The following is a 21,693-nucleotide window of genomic DNA, read 5'->3' as shown; positions in this document are numbered from 1 at the left end:
GGCATAGAAAAAGAAAACCACAATCACAGTTTGTGAAAGACCAATCAAGCAGATTAAGGCTATACAAAAATGAATGACTCCTTAACATAGCAAGCATATTCTTTTTGGAAAAATCTAGAATTGCACAAACAGATAATGCTATCATATGGTTTGAAAAATGACCAAAACATAGAATTCATCAAATGGACGTTCTCTCCAGAGTTTTCTAGATTCTTTGCTATACTGGAAGATCAAAATCATTACAAATGGTCCTCTTACAAGGAAGCCATTTTGAGATATTTGTCAACTGACAGAAATCCCCAAGAAGCCCACAAGGCAGTCTATAATTTAATTTGTGCTGAGGATCCATCTCCTATGGAGTTTGCTCAAGAACTCAAGCACACATTTGCCCAGATTTCTCAACGTGTTGATATTGAAAGTTGAGATTTCAAAACTGCATTCTCCCCAGCCCTTCCAAAGCACGTATAAACTCAGTTAGTTGTGATTCCAATGACTCAAGAAGGCTTGAGTGAATAATCATGCAAGCTATTAGGATCTATGATGTACAGAATCCAACGACTCCCAAAAATAAAGAAAAGAACCCCAAACAAATACCTGCTTCAACTGCAATTAAGGTAGCAGAGGTGAAAAGCACTCCTCATTTGGATTTAGAGGGGGGAGGGGCAAAGATGTACTCCCCTGATATTAAGGCTCTTAACAGACAGGGAAGGCCCTCTGTTCAGAGCTAGATGACTAGTTCTCAACCTAGTTCTCCAACGGGCCTGCAAAATTCCGATCACACAAAACCAGAGACTTACATTAGTTTGTGCAATTTAGAGTCAATGCCTAACCAAGTGGGTTGATTGTCTCCTTGTACCAAAATTGCAAGGCAGAGACAATAGCTACATCTTCTCTCATTTCAGCATCCATCAAAAGATTGAGTCGGACCGGGGTAGTTATTTCACCAGTGAGGTAAAGACTAAGGTGGTGGAAATTTTAGGAGTCATGCGTAAACTACATATTGCCTACCAACAGGCATACAGCAGGGTGGGTGGAGCAATATGATAAAACCATTGTCTGAATCTTGAAGTTCATCGAGGATTCTGCACTCAGTTGGGTCTTGCAATTACCACTAGTCCTGATGGGCCTGAGCTCTAACCCTACTTCTGCCACTAAGATACCCCCTTTTATCTCATGACAGTTAGGAAAATGGTCTTGCCTCAACATTTGTTATACTCAACACAGGAACAGATTAATGCCTCTACAACTCATGAATACATAGAAAACATAACATTCTTTTGCCTATGTGCAGAGGAACCTGGAGAAATTTATGGTAAGTACAAAAACCTACCATGACTTGTGGACATCCAAAAAGGAGTATGCGGTAGGTGATCAAGTTTACCTCTATAATTATCAAAGGAATCAAGCTAAGAAGCGAAGGTTCCTTCCCAGCTGGCATGGGGCCTATGAGATCATAGAAAATATTTCCCCTCTTGCACACCAGATCAACATTTCCAACGGGGGAACAGACAGAAAAACATTGGGTCTATGGTAACCAGCCATCCCCGGAATGTTCTTCATCAGATCGAGGAATTCGTTTTTCCTCCCATTGAGATGAGTATATGCAGCCTTTCTAGACTTGTCAAAGGCATTTGATTCTAATGAGCACGCTCTGTTATAGAAAAAGCTAGATAGCATTGGTGTAGACGAAGGTCTTATGCTAATTCAACTGTTGCATGAGGACACGTCCACTGCTGTCTGCTGCTCTAAGACAAATGATTGGTTGAATGATATTCTCAAGGACAGGGTGTTAAAACAAGGCTGTCCTCTAGCCCCGCTATTATTTATTTTGTGTTTGTCAGATTACAACACGCATCACTCACCTGCTAGGCTAATCCCACCCTTTATAAATGGGATTAAGCGATACAGTCTTATTAGACCTCACACCTGGGGGTCTACAGCAGAGACTAATGTATGCAAATTCATACTTCAACAACCATGGACTGAAATTAAATTTGATTAAAACAAAGGCTATGGTCTTTGGACAGGGAGTGCCAAAGAGTAGCTGGTTCATTGATAATGAGAAAATACAGGATGTTCATCTTGGAAGTATTTAGGGCTGGTATTTTCCAATATGGCAACTGGGGCATACATATAAAGAAGGTTGCCAAGTAGGCTGCGCCAGGCTTCAGTGTGCTACTTCGTTTTTATTATCAATACGGGGGGAATAGATTGGAGAAATTCCTGTTAGTGTTTTAGGCTAAAACCCAGATGACAGCAGTACATGGATGCAAGATATGGGGGTTCTCCACCTGTGAAGACCTAGAGGTTTTGCAGGACACGTTATTGAGGAAAGTGTCAGAGGGATCACCCAGTACTCCTGGAGATGCTTTGAGCCTCGAATTTGATGTCCTTAGTAAGACCTGCCAGGCAAAAAGGAGATTTTTAAAATTATTTCTAAAGATCGAATAGATCCCTCTGTAAATCATAATATAGGCAATGCCCTCATAGAAGTGATACCTTCTCCCATACAGCACAAGTTTTGTTGGTATTCAAGTGGTATTGTCTTGATGAAGAGTCGGGCTTTGGGGATGCTACTGCTTTTAGTAACACATCTAAATTGCAACGCAAGGCCCTTCTTAAAAAAAGAGCCATAGAAGTAGAGCATCGTAGAAACTTGACCAGAATTGAACATTTACAGTAATTAGAGTTGTATTGTAAAGCCTGTGTGGGTTTAGGGTCAACTAATGTTACATCTAATTTCATAAGTAAAATGATGTCCCCTGAGTGCAGAAGGACAGCTTTGATGATTCAAATAAATGTGCTCCCCTTGAAGGCCCGAATGAGTTGGTTTGGTATTGACAAGTTGTGTTCTTGGGGCATGGGCAAAGAAGAGGATATTATGCATTTTTTTAAATTAATATGTTGATTTTAGATAGAGAGGGCTTAGGTCTCATTTATTAAAAATAATGTCAAGTCATGTATGGATGCCATGACCTTGTTTATTAATTATATTGACAACGATTTTATATATGACGTTTTACATTTTGTAAGAGCTGTTTTTTGAAGAATCTCGAGAACATTCTGAGGTTTTTACGCTGATTTTGATTAATTACCTTTTTAATGTGTTAGAAAATGTGTGTTTATGATTTTTGTTAATGGATACTTTCTGAATCAAGTTAAAGATGTTTACTAAAAACCCATTGAGATGCATTGTGATTAAGAAGAGACCTTCAGAAGATGAAAAGCTTAATGTTTTTGTAATGTTTTATAAAGTAAACAAAATTATATGTAATGATGTTTGTAAAATGGCATAAGGATTATAGAAGGAGGCGGGGAACTAAGGGAGCTGTAAAACTAAACCAGGCTTTCTACTCCTCTTTTCTAGGAATTAGTTGAAAACTCCTTCCAGCTCCCAGACCAAAAATCAGAACAGGTGAAAGAACCCAGAGAAAATGATGTCACTCGCAAGCCCCAAAAAGGAGAATGGGTGTATCCTTATCCAAAGGAACAGAATCCTAAAAGGAAAATCAACAGTATCTAGGGACAGGTATATTTGTCAAGATCAAGCGAGGAGGGAACAACATTGTGTCAACACACACAAATGAATGTTATTTGACCGCTGATGGAGCAACCCATGCTTACTCTCGAGTCTTGCCCCTCAAGACTCTGGTCCGGGTGGGGTTTGTGGAGAGATTCAAAGGCAAAGGAAGTAGGCCTGGGAATACAGTGAAAGGTGCTGAAAATGGCACTTTTTTTAGTGTGAGACATCCGATTGTATTGTTATAAGGAACTGCACCTAATACAAGACATAAAGCCTGTCTCAATGAAAAGCTAGAGCTGTTGTACAAAAATGTAAATTTAAATAAATATATATTTTCTTCAGTCATTTGCTTCCTTGAAAGGAAGCACTGAAAGCCTGAGAACTATCCCTGTTTCAATGGAACATTGTCAAAAAATACTGATGACCAGATGTCTGAAATGAACCTAAACCGTCCCGCAAAAACATTTATTTTAACATATGAAAGTTAAGGGAATGGCCACAGTATTTCACCGGCATTTGCTATGTTTTCAAATGATATACCAAGAACAATATGCAACGGCATTCCTAAAAATTCAAATGCGTTCTCTAATGTGATTTTTTATTTCTCTAACAAATGCCAGATTATTGTACAAAGCCATAATGACACATTTAATTGATTTAAAATAATATAGTACATAATGGCCACATTTAAAGGCCAAAATTTAAAGGCCACATTTTGTGTAAATTGAAAAGCTCCTCCATGGGGCTGAATTGAGTTGAACAGAGTTTCACCTCAGAGCAAGTGCTGATGGGACATCTGGTTCCCCGTTTCAATTGTGCATGCTCTGCCTCCCAGCTCTCACCAATAGTGTCTATGTGTCTATGTGGCCAAATATGGAGATGTCTTCCTTGTGACCGGTGAATGAATGCTATGACTCCGTGAGCCAGGGCGATGTGTGGCAGATACAAGCGTGACTTCAGCCGATAGATGGTGCTTAGCAGCTCCTAGGGGCGCAGACCTGACATAGCCTGAAACCTATTGGGGCTGATTCATGGAAATTGTGCACCGGAAAACGGGTATTTGTGCGCCATTCTGCCCGCAAATCCCTGCAAATGGGGATTTGCGGGCAGAATGGTGCACAAATCCCGGTTTTTCGGCACACACAAATTCCATGAATCAGCCCCATTGTGTTTTGTAGATTAAAGTCTCCTCTTCCTTTCAACACCAAATTCGACTTCTTTACAACTTTTTATAATTAATACAAATATTAATATTTCGTAAAATGATGACTGAATATGCCACAAATGTATGTCACGTGTCTCCGCATCGTTCCCGGAGCATAGTGCTTGATTGTTTTGGTTTCATTGAGCTGGCATGCTGCTGTCAGAAATTATGAGACAAAAATGAAACCGCTATCAAAAGTTAAAAGGAGTGTGATTACCCCTCCCTCGTGCTCATCTTAAAACTATAGGAATTGTGAAAAGCCAATAAAAGATGAACGGTGTATTCAAAAGGAGTGTCTAACTATGAGGTAGTATTATAATATACAGGGCTCCGTGCCATGCACTCAGCGCAATGCTGATCTCCTAAAACAACATTACATAGCGCCATGCCATGTCTCCAAAAAAAAAAAAAATCACATCCTAAAACAAATATCACATAGCGCCATGCCATGTCTCCAAAAAAAAAAAAAAATCACATCCTAAAACAAATATCACATAGCGCCATGCCATGTCTCCAAAAAAAAAAAAAATATCACATCCTAAAACAAATATCACATAGCGCCATGCCATGTCTCCAAAAAAAAAAAAAATATCACATCCTAAAACAAATATCACATAGCGCCATGCCATGTCTCCAAAAAAAAAAAAAATATCACATCCTAAAACAAATATCACATAGCGCCATGCCATGTACTCAGCGCAATGCTGATCTCCTAAAACAACACTACATAGCGCCATGCCATGTCTCCAAAAAAAAAAAAATATCACATCCTAAAACAAATATCACATAGCGCCGTGCCATGTACTCAGCGCAATGCTGATCTCCTCGAACAAAATTACATAGTGCCATGCCATGTCTTCATAACACCTAAACAAACCACATAGCGCCATGCCAGGCACTCAGCGCATTGCTGATCTCCTAAAACAACACTACATAGCGCCATGCCATGTCTCCAAAAAAAAAAAAAATCACATCCTAAAACAAATATCACATAGCGCCGTGCCATGTACTCAGCGCAATGCTGATCTCCTCGAACAAAATTACATAGTGCCATGCCATGTCTTCATAACACCTAAACAAACCACATAGCGCCATGCCAGGCACTCAGCGCATTGCTGATCTCCTAAAACAACACTACATAGCGCCATGCCATGTCTCCAAAAAAAAAAAAAAATCACATCCTAAAACAAATATCACATAGCGCCGTGCCATGTACTCAGCGCAATGCTGATCTCCTCGAACAAAATTACATAGTGCCATGCCATGTCTTCATAACACCTAAACAAACCACATAGCGCCATGCCAGGCACTCAGCGCATTGCTGATCTCCTAAAACAACACTACATAGCGCCATGCCATGTCTCCAAAAAAAAAAAAAAATCACATCCTAAAACAAATATCACATAGCGCCGTGCCATGTACTCAGCGCAATGCTGATCTCCTCGAACAAAATTACATAGTGCCATGCCATGTCTTCATAACACCTAAACAAACCACATAGCGCCATGCCATGCACTCAGCGCATTGCTGATCTCCTAAAACAACACTACATAGCGCCATGCCATGTCTCCATGACACCTAAACAAACCACATAGCGCCGTGCCATGTACTCAGTGCAATCCTGATCTCCTTAACACCTAAATAACACTCAAACAGAACACACAGCACGAGGGCCCCTCACTCTCAATGGCAAACCCACCCATCGCATAACTCTCTGGGATAGGTGTACGCCCCCTAATGGTCACCGAGCCCACCCCCAAAATACGAGGACTAGGCACACATCCGCTAAACAATGCAGGCAGCTTACGACCATCTGAAATCATACCGAAACTGGCTATACATTCCCAGCTTGCACACCACACCCATCGCATAACTCTCTAGGCACGGGGTACAATTAGATAAACCTGAAATGGGAACAAAATTAGCATCATTATATATGGACATAAAACTTTCTCTGTGTCAGCATAATCATCCTGCACAAACACCAAACTCACTCTCGCTTCTGGACTAACGGAGGCCATGACAGGTCATCCTAATGACACAACCACACCGACCTCACATCCCCTACAACTAATTTTCCCTGTCGTAAGATTGCAAATATTGAAAAAATCGCAGCAAGTCCGGGTCCAGTTCTTGCAACACCTTAATGCTTCTCTCCACTCTGCCATCACCCAGATGCTCCTCCTGCGACTTCTCCCTGGCCAGAGTACTGTCCACATCGTGAAACAACACTTCTTCAGCATCACAGTACCTGATATATCCAGTCACTGACCCTGCAGTCAAAACAGAGTCCTCTGCAAGCTTGGACTTTTTCTCATAACTGTGGCGTTGCCCGATGACGGGCTAACGCGGCGGCGTGACACGTCACGCCGCCGCGTGCTGTTTAAATAAAGGGGGCGTTCCCGGCCGCGTCAGAGCGACCGGGAAGCCCGAACTAGCAACACCGTGTCTCCGTGTGCTATGTGTGGCGGGGCTTGCGGGACCGCAGCAGGGGCGTGGAAAGAGCCCCACAACAGTGGCGACGAGGTGTAGAGGAGACCCGGGCCCGGCGGTGAATGACTTCACAATATTTTTCGTAACGGAGCGGATCGAAGATTCGCTCCGATCAAGGCCGGGTCGCGAGGACGCACACGCGGCCGGCGGCCATTTTGTCTCGAGGCCATAAATCTTTCTCAGGCTCCGGTTTGGAGCAGAAACGTTTTATGAGCCTAATTTTTGGACACATTAAGAGCGGGTAGCTCAATCTGCACGCCCATATCCTTGTTATGGATTTTTGAGTTTTTCTGGGACTCATACGTCGTGTGGAAGCTCGGAGAAGGATTGGTATGACTGGGCCTGCCTGAAACCAGTCCATGCTCCAGGCTTAATTTTTGGAACTTCCTAAATTCGGATGGACAGTCAATAGTGGTTGCATGTCTGCTTCTTCATCACCTTCATCATCAGGGTGCGGTGCATCTCTTTCTTCATCTCCTTCATCATCAGGTACACCTGGCGTGGTGGGTCTTGCCGGATTTAACCCATGGGGACTGCTGGTGTGCTGGGGTGACCAGATTGAGGCTGCTGCATGAACGCCTGAATGATCGTGGGTTTGAGTTGCGGCCCCCAACGCAGTAGGTGGGGGTGCCTGTGCGCTCAAGTCCATGGACGGATCTGACGGTTCAGACGACGACACTTCATCAACGTCGCAACCCCAGGATCGTGGCCAGGGGGCTGCCCCGCGGACCGCCCAACAGCCGGCTGCTGCACCCCCAGGGACTCAGGCTCCTCCAGGTCTGCTGCTGGGCCAACCTGCACCCCCCATCATGGCTCAACAACCAGTGCCCACCGCTCACGCAGCTCTGCAGCCCATTCCAGAGTTTGACGCGTCAGGTCCACCCTCAAGCATGGGGCCTCGATGGAGGAGATGGGTGAGTCGTCTTGATATGTACTTCAGAGCGGCACACGTGACGGATGATGACAGCAGAATCGCCACTATGCTGTATTCGGCTGGATCCGCAGTCCAAGACATTTTTGAGTCCCTTACGCCTGCCAACAACACGTATGATGCGGCCAAGGCGGCACTCCTTACTCATTTTCTCCCTCTTGCGAACACGGACTATGAGAGGTTTGTCATGCTCTCGGCCAAGCAAAAGGAGGAGGAGACGCTGGACACTTTCTATGGTCGCCTACGGCGTCTTTCTCTGGGATGTGCATGGGGGGATGCGGACGACATGATCCGCACCATGCTCATTCAAGCATGTTCGTCGGGGAAACTCAGGAGACAAGTCCTCAGGGAGCCTGGCATCACGCTGCCACGCATATTGGAGCTAGGCCGGTGCCATGAGGTAGCTGAAGCCCGGGCTGTCAAGATGGAGTCTGGGTCTCGTTCAGTGAGGTCGGAGGAGGTGTGCGTCGTGTGGCGAGGTGGCCGAGGAGCGAGGCGTCCGGGCGGAGGGCCCCGAGACAGGGCAGGAAGAGCCGGTGAGTCATGCCAAAAGTGCGGGTATGACCTCCCTCACACAGCGGAGTGCCCGGCGGCTGGAAAGGTCTGTGGGAGGTGTGGACTGGCAGACCACTTCTCGAGGGTGTGCCGTGCAGCCCTGCCCGTGATGGTACCTAGAGGTCAGGCTCGGATATGGGCCCCTCGCCAATACCAGCAGCCCAGCGTGGCCCAGGTGGAACAGGGTGAGGGTGATCCGCAGGCGGAGGTGGCTGATGAAGAGGACGAGGAAAACATATTTTTTGTCTCGAGTGTGGAGATGCTCAAAGCGAAGGCAGCCACGGTGTATCGTTGAGATCAACAACACCCCGGTCCCAGTCCTGGTGGACACAGGTGCCTCTGTTAATGTGATGGCCAGAGAACATTATGACTCTCTTAGACCCCCCCCAAGTTTGGTAACGCCGAAAGCCCGTATATTTGCATTCGGTGGTCAAGATCCCATACCACTGGATGGGGCGTTTGTAGCGAAGGTGGAGCATGATGGGTCGCACATCAAGGCTCGATTTTACGTAACCCCAGTCAGTAGCAATACCCTGCTCAGTTGTGCGGCTGCGGAAGCTTTGGGGATCGTAAGATTTGCATACGCCGTGCACCGAGAGGACATAAATGACCTCCTTGACCGTTACGCTAAACTCTTCAATGGGATCGGGAAGATGACAGGAGAACCGATCCGACTGCATATTGATGAGTCCGTGCAACCTGTTGCGCTGAAACACCGCAGAGTTCCCTTCCATCTAAGAGAACTGGTGGACAAAGAACTGGACAATTTGGTGCACCTCGATATCATCGAGAAAGTGGAGGGCCCAACACCCTGGGTGTCCCCGATTGTGGTTGCCAGAAAACCTAAGCAACCTGACTCAGTACGCATATGTGTGGACATGAGGCTCCCCAATAAAGCCATCCGGAGGGAGCGGCACCTCACACCGACCATCGATGACATTATTGCTGAGGTCCAAGGGGCTCGTGTGTTCTCCAAGCTGGACCTCCGAGCTGGCTATCATCAGGTCGTACTCCACCCTGAGTCCCGGTACATTACAACCTTCACTACTCATCGGGGGTTGTATCGGTACAAGCGGCTGAGCTTTGGAGTGTCGTCGGCTGCCGAGGTATTCCAGAATATCATCAGGGGCGCCCTGGCAGATCTGGAAGGCGTCCTTAATATCAGCGATGATATTCTGGTGTTTGCCAAGACCGAGGTGGACCATATGCAGAGACTGGGAAAGACTCTAGACCGCCTTCTGTCGCTGGGCCTCACCCTTCACAGGGAGAAATGTGAGTTCCTGCGCTCATCTATCGAGTTCTTTGGGTTCATTTTTAAGGAGGGCGGGGTGTCGCCAGATCCGAAGAAGGTCCAAGACATTAAGGCGGCGAAAGCACCTGAGTCGGTAACGGAGGTGAGGAGTTTCCTAGGGATGGTCACGTACTGTGGGCGTTTCATCCAGAATCTGGCCGCAAGGTCGGAACCTCTTCGGGCGCTCACCAAGAAGGATACGCTGTGGCACTGGGGCCCCCTGGAACAAGCTGCCTTCGAAGACATCAAAGGTGCTCTCACCATGGAGGACACTATGGCATTCTTCGACCCAGCGCTGGAGTCGGAAATTGTGGTCGATGCGAGCCCTTTCGGGCTGGGTGCTGTGTTGACCCAAATAGACATCACGGGGACCATTCGACCGGTGGCGTATGCCAGCAAGGCTCTCACAGACACGGAACAGAGATACTCCCAAATTGAACGGGAGGCTTTGGCGGTGTTATGGGGCTGCCGCCACTTCCGGCTCTACGTGTTGGGGCACCCGGTGACCGTGGTCACAGACCATAAACCACTGATTCCAATACTGGCAGGGTCCTCATCTAAACCCCCGGCAAGAATCGAGAGATGGATGCTTGCCCTACTTGAATACTCCGTCACCCTTGTCTACAGACCAGGAGTCAACAATGCAGCGGACTACTTATCCCGCCATCCTGGAGCGAGTGGGGGAGAGGGGTATGATACCTGTGAAGAGGAAGCGGACAGTCATATAAGCATGGTTGTGGAGGCGGCAACACCCAATGCGATGTCCATAGAGGAACTGGAGGTGGCAGCAGCAGGAGATGAGTGTTTTCAGATATTGAAACAATCGTTGCACAACGGATCCTGGAAGTCCATTCTGGAGGCAGTGGCCGGACGCACACCAGAGGCTAGAGCATCGCTGGAACAGTTGTGGAAGGTCAAGGAAGAGTTATCATTCTCTAACTCCGGGCTGCTGCTCCGGGGGGACCGCATTGTTGTTCCACAATCAAAGGTCCTCGAGGTGATCAGGCTCGCCCACCACGGACACCAAGGGGCCGCAAAGACCAAGGCGCGACTCCGCTCGAAGGTTTGGTTTCCCGAGCTGGAGAGAAAGGTCGACGAGTTCGTGGCAGCATGTGTGTGGTGTCAAGCGGCCTCCCCTCTCCAACGGGAGCCTGCCATCGAGGCCATGCCTAGGGGCACGAGGCCGTGGGAGATCGTTCATGCGGACTTTGGCTCGACGTCAGTGGGGACTCATTTCCTGGTGATAATAGATGAATACTCCAGATATCCAGAGGTTGAGTTTGTGGAGTCCGTGGCATTCGAGCATGTGGTGATCGCTGTTGAGAAGATCTTTGCGGCCCATGGTTTTCCCCACACACTCTGTTCCGACAATGGTTCGCCGTTTCAAAGCGAGAGATTCTCTGAGCTGATGGAGAGCTGTGGAGTACATCATAGGAAGGTGTCCCCTCTGTGGCCCCGGGCAAATGGAGATGCCGAGAGACTGATGCGGACATTGAATAAAACATTCCGAATTGCTCAGGGACAAGGCCAGTCCCTACAACGGGCCCTTTATCAATTTCTCCGTGTGTACCGTACCACTCCACATGCCGCCACCGGAGTGGCCCCGGCGGAGGTGCTGTTCCGGAGATGCCCCCGAGGACTGCTGCCGGAAGCGGGGGACAGGGAACCCGGGGTCATTGATGATCAGCGAGTTGAGGTTGAGAGACGGCTTCGGATCGAGCAGGAAAATCTTCGACGGGGCCTTCAACCTCAGAGGCTTGAACCAGGGGATGAGGTTCTAATCCGGAATAGACATCCCCAGGGTAAACTATCACTACCCTACGAACCCGAACCATTGGACGTTGTGGCGGTGAAAGGTTCCATGGTCACGGCCTCTGATGGCAGGTCGGCCGTCACCCGGAACGTCAGCTTCTTCAAGAAGTTGGGGGATTCGCGAACTGAAACCCCCCCTGAACCTGATCCTCCCTACACATCGTTCAACGACAGCTTCCAGGACGAGGTGCCGGAGTCTCCCCTCCGAGGTGAAGCAACCGAGGGACATCGATTGCCGGAGGTAGGCCGGAGGTACCCCCAGCGATCTTGGCATGGGAAGCCCGCCTACCTCAGTGACTATGTTGTTGGACAGATGGCCAGTGAGTTTGGGGATTCCAATGGGGGTGGCTGCAATTAAAGGGGTTCTGTTTTCTGGGTGTGCAGTGAAGTTTTCATAAGTGTGGTTATTGGGTTAATAAAGTTGAAAGGTTTGTGTTGCTTGTTGATCCTCCCGGAAAAGGAGGAGTGTGGCGTTGCCCGATGACGGGCTAACGCGGCGGCGTGACACGTCACGCCGCCGCGTGCTGTTTAAATAAAGGGGGCGTTCCCGGCCGCGTCAGAGCGACCGGGAAGCCCGAACTAGCAACACCGTGTCTCCGTGTGCTATGTGTGGCGGGGCTTGCGGGACCGCATCAGGGGCGTGGAAAGAGCCCCAAACAATAACTCGCACCATTCTCCGTCGCCGCCGATAGAAAGTTGCATTTAACCAGACAGCGTTTCCCCAACAGGACACAAACTTGTTTATCCGCCATCTCCGACTCAAGTTTGCCCTCGCCTGCACATATCGGCCTCATCAGCTGCGACAGTCCTCGCTGCTCCCTGAATGCAAGCACAGCCCCATGTGACCCATCCGTCTCCGGCTCAGTGGACGTTACGCCTGGGACAGACGTCATCATTTCAAAGTAACTTTGCTTGAGTAAAGAGTCTCCGGTGGGAATGGTCTCCAGTGGGAATGTTCGTATCACCTCCCTTTTTACTTAACGAGGACTCAGGCACCAAACTCCAGGCACTGACAGTTCTTAAAGAGCACACACCTGTGGCACTGTTAGAAACACTCCCAACCTTCCAAACGGTACACTAGCTGCTACTTTAAATACGCGCCCCCTTTTACAGATGCCTCCGAAGGTCACTGGTGCTCACTAACACGTTCGCTGTGCTGCTAGCTTGTATCAATGCCCCCCTCCTAAGGCCAGAAGTGCAGGCCTCACCTTATGGCCAGGGGCTGCGGGGCCCCGTGGCTGGTGGATGTCTCTGGCTCTGTCTTGCACACGCTCTCCTTACTGCTGGTACACCGAACCCCTCCAGTAAAGCCACCTTCACAGCTCATTGCTGTTGCACCTTGCAGCTGCTCCTCCCCGTGCCCTGTCAGCACCATGAACAGCTCAGTTAACTTCAGAAACTTTGCGCACAGCGAGTCAGCTTTCTTCTTTCTTGGTCATCACGCGTTAAGTTAGTATCCTCGTTGCCAATGTAAAGTTTGTTGTGTTATTCAGGATCAGAGGCAGGCTGTATGTTCTTAAGTTGTTTATTTACCAAGAACATGTAAAAGATATCAATTTAAGTGCAAAGAGAAACACATCCACCAGCCCTGGTGGAAGGCTGGCCCCAACTGTCACCCTTCAAATCCCCAGAATGTATATTGTACATAAACATTCCAAGCGGTGACATCACAGCCAGGCTGGCCCACACACATACACAGCCAAGGCAGGTCACTACATGATGCTTTCATGGACAAGTGTGATATCAAAGCAGCTTTTTGTTTGCTACCAGTGCTTCTGGAGGATTTTTGGTTGCTGGCAATGCAGTTTGAGGGTCGGATTTATGTTGACAAAGCGTTGCCGATGGGCTGCGCAGTTTCATGTGCATTGTTTGAGCGTTTTTAGCTCTTTTCTGCAATGGGTTTTTACTTACAGTTCTGGTTTTGAGGATTTTTTGTTCATCAGTGGGGCGGGCAAAGAACAGGAATGCCAGCGGATGCTAGAGATTTTTCAGTCATTGATGCTTGAGTTGGGAGTGCCATTGGCGGAGGACAAGACTGAGGGGCCGGCTGTGGTTTTGACTTTTCTAGGAATAGAGCTGTATTCAGTGGCCATGATCTCATGCTTGCCGGACAACAAGGTGAGCAGACTGGTAGAGTTGTTAGAGAAGGTGATAGGGGACCCATAGAATGACGCTGGTGGACATGCAGAGGTTAGTAGGGCATCTCAATTTTGTGTGTCAGGTGATGGCACCAGGTAATACTTTCTGCAGGAATATGGCACGTTCCATGGTAGGGGTGAAGTACCCACATCACAGGGTGAGGATTCCAGGAGCTGTCAAGGAGTATTGTAGGTTTTGTTTGAGATTTTTGGAAGAAATTCATGGAGTGTCAATGTGGCTGCAAGGGGACCCAGTGGTGTGGGAAGTGCACATTGTTTCAGATGCCCCAGGCGCTGGATGATTTGGAGTGTACTGGAGGGGTAGGTGGTGCACTGAAAAGTGGCCTGATGTCAAGCGACGAAGGTCTCACCTGTGCCTCGGAGTCGCTGTCGATGGAAGAGAGGTCAGATCCAGAAGGCTCTGCGGTGGTGTTGTCAGGCGGTCCCTTCTTTTTGAAGAGGTAGGGTCTGTTCCGGGAACTAGCCAATGTTGTTGCACTGAGGAGCAGTAGGCAACAAGAATGACTTTTCCCCTGCGCAGGCCAAGATGGGGATAAAGCTGATGGCATAAAAAAAAAAAACAGGATGGTAGTTGGAAGGTAGGTATGTCCGCTTGAGATGGTGTGCTCAGTATTACAGTTTTAGAAGGATAAACAGAGAAAATCCAAAAGGCAGTAACAGTGGCTGGACGATAGAGACTAGGCAGTGTACTGGAAGGACAGGTAAGGATGGTTCTGTAGTAAACAGAAGCAGCCAGGGAAAGATAGAGACCAAAAGAAGAGATAGCTACACATGTTACAGAACAGTCACCAGAGCAGGGAAAGAAAGTACCCAGAGAAGCACGACGAACCTGCAGAGGTAAGGAAGAGGCCGGAGAGACCCCTGTCCAGGAACATCGGCTGAACTCACAATCACAACTTCTGAGGAGAAGGAGAAGAAGGAGGAGTTCCTGAGAAACAGAGACGCACTGGGACGAAAGGCAGCAAAGGACTCTGGAAAACCAAGCACGGTAGAAATAGCTGCAAAGATAACCCTGCCCTGGGATTCTGATTTTTTATTCACGTCAGGGTGGTGGAGCAGTCTTTCAAACATTGAAGGCCTATCTGGTTAAATCTGAGGGGCAGCACGCTTTGAATGGATGTGGTGTATGGGATTTCTCTGATTTATCGACTATTGCAGCAGTAGAGCGGAAATCCTTGCACTAGCTAGTTGGTGTTTTTCCTGGGATGCCAACAGAACTCTTATACCATGAGAGCGGTCTCTCTCTCCGTTAAGTGACCAATTAAGAATTGGCACTCTAGCCCCATGGTTGCCTACCTGCACAATATACTCGAGGATTTATTCAACCTAGAGAATAAAATGAGATCAAAGTGGGTTCATTATAAATTAAAAGTGTTGAAAAACCACGGGCTATCAAATTTGGTCAAAGAACTCTTTCCGCTCAGCCCATCAACTAAAAGACATCAGTGTAATTAATTAAGAAGAAGCAAAAGATACAGGCAGCATGGTCTGAAGGCACAAAAGCAACTGTACTAGCGTATCTACCATCTATGCACAGTAATTTCATGAATGAATTTTATTTATCATATGTACGTAACATAAAGGCAAGGAAGTTATTACCAAAATGAAGGTTTAGCAAGATACCATTTGTGGCCAATAGAACGAAGTGGAAGATGGTAAAGGATACAAGCGGACAATGTGATAATTCTTCATTAGAAACTAATATGAATCCTCTATTTTTCTGCTCTTGGCAAAAATGACCACCGCAGAGATACCTGATTCCCCTTTTAAAGTTTTTAGGTTTCAGAGTTGCTTTTTATTACCTCATGTTGGCTAATGACTGTAGAGTATGTTTGTGCCTGGAGCACTTTTTGCCCTCCTTACTAAGGTTTAAAGAAATAAGGCTGTCTCCGGTCCAAGTAAGACATTGGGCCTCATTACGACTTGGCTGCCTCCGAAATCGGGTCCGGGTTCCCAGAATGGGGAATTACCGGGCCATTCCGAGTTCGGAGGGCCCGGTAATTCCTCCCTCCAGGAACCCAGGCCCAGACCTTCACCATTCCCATTTGAGCCCCTATAGGGCTCAATGGGAATGGGAGAGGGTGCAAACAACGGGCCGATTACGAGCGGCCCGTTGTTTGCTCCCTTTTCCCCTCACGGGACCCGGTAAGGACGTCTGGTTTGACCAGGCGTTACTTACCGGGTCCCGCGACGGGAGCTTGTAATGAGGCAGAATGGGTTTAACGGGTCTGCCTCCTTTAGCGGAGCCCGTTAACCCGTTCCGCCTCACTCGTAATGAGGCCCATTGTCAGATGAGTTCAAGTAAAATGATACAAGTTGGTGTATATTATTTCAAATGTTTTTTTGGATTGTATATGTTTGATTGTTTTTTTTTATTGGATACAAATTATATTTTTTAAAAAAACTGATCCGCGATTTGAATCTCTGTTTCTCTGCGCGTTCTTGTTTCCAAGACCAGCACGTTGCCCCTGTGCTATCCTCCCTTCACAAATGCATTTTGTACACTATGCTACTGATTATATTTTAAAGTTGGTCAATTGTCTTTCAAGCATTTATTGAGACTGCAAGTTTTGAACACTGATATAAGGATGGTATTTTTCGGGATAATAGCTGTAACATGTCCTATGCTGATTATTTTAAGGAATTTATTTTCAGAATAAAGATTTATTTTGAAGTGAAGTGCATCACACCAATTGCTTCAGGGTCAGTGCAGAGCCTGTGGATTTCCAATGCTATGTCCCCTGAAAGATATTTGTAAGGCAGCAACAGGGGCTACACCTCACACCATCTGCGGATACTCCTACCCTAACACCAGGTCAAGGGGAGTTCAGCCTGGCAGTCTTAGAAAATCTCTTTGGCTGATTGTCTGCTATTTACTTTTCTGCCACCTCCTGCAAGTATGTGTTACTCACCATTGTGACCGCTGTACTTCTACTCCATAATCAGCTTTCCTCCATGTGTCCTGAACACTAGCCCCACAGTTTGCATGTTTAACTGAAAAGCTGTCAAATAGTGGTGCCCCCAGGCTTGAACATGAGGAAGAGGGAGCATTCGTAGCTGTTCACCACCCATGCCTCAAGCTTATCTAATTTATTGCTAGACAACAGAGTGCTCCGGCTCCTTTCCCGCCCTCGAAGCAACATGCAAGACGCATGGTGGAAAGGGGACTACAAAACTGGAGTGCAGTGGTCACTACAATGAGTAACATGTACTGTCTCACACCTGTGCGATAGGTGGCAGAAGGGCATGCTATAAAGGCAGTGATCAGGAAAGAGAGTCGATAGCAGGAGCCCGGGAAACAGCAGGTTGCGACAGTGTGAAGAGCAGAAAAGCCTGCAACAGGCCCGCATTGGACTGTGCTGCGGGCTGTTGGAAAGTCAGGGAAAGGCAAGCCAGAAGAGCCACAAAGAGCCATGCCTCCGATGCACCGGTTGGAGGCTGGAAGGGATGCTTGCTGGTACAAGTGGCTGCAACTTCAGTGAGGAGCAGAGAAGAGGGCTGCAACCCTCAAACAGCTACTGTGCCAGGAGGGAGCAAAGAAAGTCGATGCGTACGCCGCAAGCGGCATGCCACAATGACTTTGGGAAAACAATACCAGACAAGTGGATGAGTTTCAAGAGATCCACTCCTTGTTCAGAACTAAGAGTATCGTCAAATGGGAATAATAAAGATAGAAACTTTGCTTATGAGTAAAGGGATAAGCAACTAAAATAAGCAACTAAAATAAGCCAAGGGATAAATTGCTCTGTAAAGGTTTCCATTTTCTCAATAGATCTGTGGCTGATTTGGTTGTATACCTTGTAGTAAGCTATTTCGCAATTTCGTGGTGTCGCTGGTTATGATGTTCTCATATAAAGAATTCCTCCCGGGGCTCACCTACCAGGTAAATCTTTTTTTTACTTGTTAAGTTTGTGTAAGGCTTCCTGGAAACTTTTTTAACCTTCCCAGTAGGATGTATTCCTGGTTTGTCTTTTGGAACTTCTTTGCTGACTGACTGTGTTGTAGATAAAGGATCAACATACGAATAGAAGAAAAGGCAGGTTCCTTCTTTTCTCCCTTATTATAAATATTGTTGTTGACACGGCATGGTCTAAATCAAGGATTCCTACTGGTGTCACTCACTGTATTTAGGCATAACATTGGTCAAAAAGTATTTGTCCGGTCAGTGTGGCTCCACCTCTGTCAGCCATGGATAGGGTAACGCTGCCTAGGGGCCCTTGGTATCACATTGCAGCTCCCGGCTCTGTTGCAGCAAGATCCTGAGTCCCACTCAGAGGTGAGGCAGGCCATGAGATGCTCTATGTGACTGGTTAGGTCTCAGATCAACATCCAGTGCGAGGGTCATAAACCACCTACACCATCTCACTCTGCCTGTTGCCGAACCGATGCTCACTCAAGACCTGTCACTGTACCTAAAAGCTGTCTTTCAAGATGGGTATTGTATAACCACCTCGACATTCTGCCCGGTGCTTGTTCAGATTCCATGTCATTTTATCGCTTGAAAAAACATTGTTGGGTTAAAAAATATTTTCTTATCCTTCTAAAGAGCAATCCCAACATATTCAAGTACTGGTGTGATTATATAAACAAGCTCCAGTCTTAGAATACGTGCTGAAATTGCTGAATAGTGGGAGAAAGAAAATGTCATTCTCCCAATGTATTTTTTTTTTTGATATTATGATTGCATACCACTTGTTCCTCCTGCCATGCCTCACAGGAAACCAATAGGCTTGTGTTTTTTTAATTTCTGGATTTCACTGACACTACAACTCCAAGGGACTTCCCAGCATCCTCTCTCCTTAGTTCCTGTCCTTTCTCTGCTCATCCTGCTACATTTTCCTCCACCATGCCACTTCACCTTCCTCTCTTCAGCTGCTTCGTCTTTCTCTCTCTCTCTCTCTCTCTCCACTTCAACTTCTCTAACCTCTTCTTCTCCTTCTTCCACCTCTTCCGATGCTCTTCGCCTCCAAACTCTTCTGCTCTCTCTCCTGCTCCTTGGTCCTCACCACCTTTAGCCTTTTCAGTTCTCGCCCCTCCTCGCTTCTTCGATGTTCACCTACTGCCATTACACTTCATTCTACTTCATATGCACCTTCACATCCTGTTGCCCTCTCCACTTCCTTTGTAACGCCTTCTACATGTTGTACTCCTGCTGAACCTCTACCTACCCTGACACCTTCCACTGCTTCACCACCTGCACCCTTCACTCCACCTGCACCATATCTTCCTTGCTGTTCACTGCTCCTCCACTGCACCACCAGCCCACAAGTAGCCTACTTCTCCCTGCATGTATATACTCTTGAGACCTCACACCTGGGGCCAGGTATATGTCACCATGTGCACCTGAGAAGCATGATGGGTGCGCACTGGGTACTGGTGGATAAATGATCATGCCATTGGCTCAGTTGGGTATGAGTGTCTTCCCAGGCTTTGCCGGGGGCTGTGGACTAAGCCTACCAGGCTGGACTACCATCTCGTTTTGTGACAGTCAGCACAGGCGTGCATTTGCAAGCCCTCCAGTGCCGGGAGCGGGCCTGCCACCCACTCACTTGCTAGTTGTATAGGCAGTGCCCTCTTTTTGGGGTATTAGGTTAAGTTTATCCAAGGTCTTCCAGATGATAACGATGTGGGTTTGCATGAGAAGGATGCACTGGCTGGGCATGTGCATTTAGAAAGATGCACCTTAAATTGGCCACAGGACCAACGTGAAATGCCACTGTCAGAACAACTCTGATCTTTTGGGGGGAGCAGATGATAATTTCCATACTGTCACAGGGTCCTGTATCAGGTAGTGTGTGGTGTGGCCAGGCACCCTGGACACAAAAGCCAAAAGAGGCCCTGCACAGCAGCTATGACAACGGTGAGGATCAAATAAATAAGCTGCGCGGCACAAGTGGCATTAACATTGGTGAGGAGCCAAGAAATATTCTGCAAAGCAGAAGATTTTACTATGCTGGGCAGGAGACAAGAAAGATGCTGCAAGGCACAATTGACTACAATGGTGGTGAGGAGCAGGGGACAAGCGGCAGCAATTCTGGTGAGGCAGCGAGGAAGACATTAAAAGGCACAAACAGATGCAACACTGGTGAGGAGATGAGAATGACGATCTGAGGCACCAGCAACTACAGCGCCACTGAGGATTCAAGAAGGATTCAATAAAGAGGCAGCAATGCACAAGCAACTGTCAACAGGTAAACAGCTGAGAAAGAAGCCAAAAGCCCCAAACTGTTGTGAAAGTGTTGAGGCGCTAGGAGAGATGGTGGAAAAACCAAGTCAGTGGGAAAGTGCTGAAACTACCAGAGCCACAAGCCAATGGGAGAGTGGGGAAGAACTATCAGGACCCTCAGATGTAAACTGCGCAAGGACACTGGGAATCCCAGGGAAATGAAATGTAGACCCAAAGGTGTTGAATTTAAGATGCTGGGGACCAAACAAACCACGATAATGATATCACCTCAGAACTCACTGAGGTCAGACTAAACAAACCACACCACAGGAATTTTGCACTATGGGAATGCTCCAAATCATTCTGTGAATGAGAAACACATCGGGCCTCATTATGACCCCGGCGGTAGCAGTGGCAGTAAAAATGGCACAGCTGCCGCTGGACTCATTTTATTCTGGCATCCGACAATGGGGCCTTACCGGGGCATTACAGCCCCAGCAGTTCCGGTAATTCCCCATTGCCGGGCGCTGGGAAAAATTACTCCCCATTCCCATTCCAGTGCCATTGGACTCAATGGAGAGGACGGTAGCACCGGCACCATTTACAATGGTGCCGGTGCTACCGTCAAGGTCTGCGAGCGGGTGCCGTTCCACCCGCCAGATCAGACCTGGCAGGCAGGAAGACATCCGCACGCAGAACTCAGAGTATGTCGGTCCGGTAACAACGGTGCCGGTAGCTCACTGGCACCATTGTTACCAGGCCGGCATACTCATAATGAGGCCCATTGAGCCTAATAAGACAACGCTGCATTGTGGGAATTGGAATAAAAGTCCCAAAGTGTTCTGTGAAGTAGAGATGTTGAATTTAATGTATTGGTTTACTGGGCACTCAGGTGGTTGTCAGGGTTGTGTCTTGGCCCTTTTACCTTTCTCATTATATACCAATGGCCTCAATTAATGTTTAAAATCTAGTAATGCTGACATTTCCCACTTTGGAAAGGCCATATTCCTGTCTTAGCAAACGCTGATGACACAGTTTTGTTGTGTAGGTCCTCCTGCTCACTACAGCAGTTTCTGGATGCCAACACACATAATAAATGCTACACAATCTGCTAATCTGTAACCCTAGGGGTAATTCAAAGAAGGTCAACCTCATGGGTTGATGATAAACAAATTCCACTCCCAGAGGCCTTCGATTATTTGGAGATCTTCTTTTCTTCTATCTTTAGTGGTGATGCACACATGGTAAAGCAGGCCAGGAGGATGTAACAAGCTTTTGGGGGCATACAGAGGGTCTCCAAAGTTTATAAGCACAACCGCTATCAATTATTCTGCGGGTATATAAGGCCAAACCAAAGGCAGTTGCCTTATATGGGGTGAGTATGTGAGCTTTTGGTGATATCTCACCTTTAACTGTACTGGAGAATTCATACATGAAATACATCTTGAGCTTACCTCTCTCATCGTCGTAACATCTCTAGAAGTTGATCTGAGATTGGAAGCTATTCATTGATGGTTAAGGGTCTGGACAAATGACATGACTTTGCCGACCAAGGAAAA

At 47.3% G+C, this 21,693-nt stretch overlaps 1 long non-coding RNA gene across 1 annotated transcript in view; it reads right to left on the bottom strand.

Annotated features, from left to right (window-relative positions):
• The window catches only part of LOC138488298 (uncharacterized), a 223,070-nt gene extending 209,944 nt beyond the window's left edge, over window positions 1-13,126 (bottom strand). The window contains exon 1 of the long non-coding RNA XR_011274631.1: window positions 13,018-13,126. This is a non-coding gene — a long non-coding RNA (uncharacterized lncRNA). The remainder of the gene's footprint in view (window positions 1-13,017) is intronic.
• Between the last annotated feature and the right edge of the window lie 8,567 nt (window positions 13,127-21,693).

Source organism: Ambystoma mexicanum, chromosome 9 (genome assembly GCF_040938575.1).
Source record: "Ambystoma mexicanum isolate Mex_15411 chromosome 9, UKY_AmexF1_1, whole genome shotgun sequence".
Taxonomy (NCBI): domain Eukaryota; kingdom Metazoa; phylum Chordata; class Amphibia; order Caudata; family Ambystomatidae; genus Ambystoma; species Ambystoma mexicanum.
Note: the sequence above shows the minus strand (reverse complement) of the source record. Positions and strands in the feature narration are given on the sequence as shown.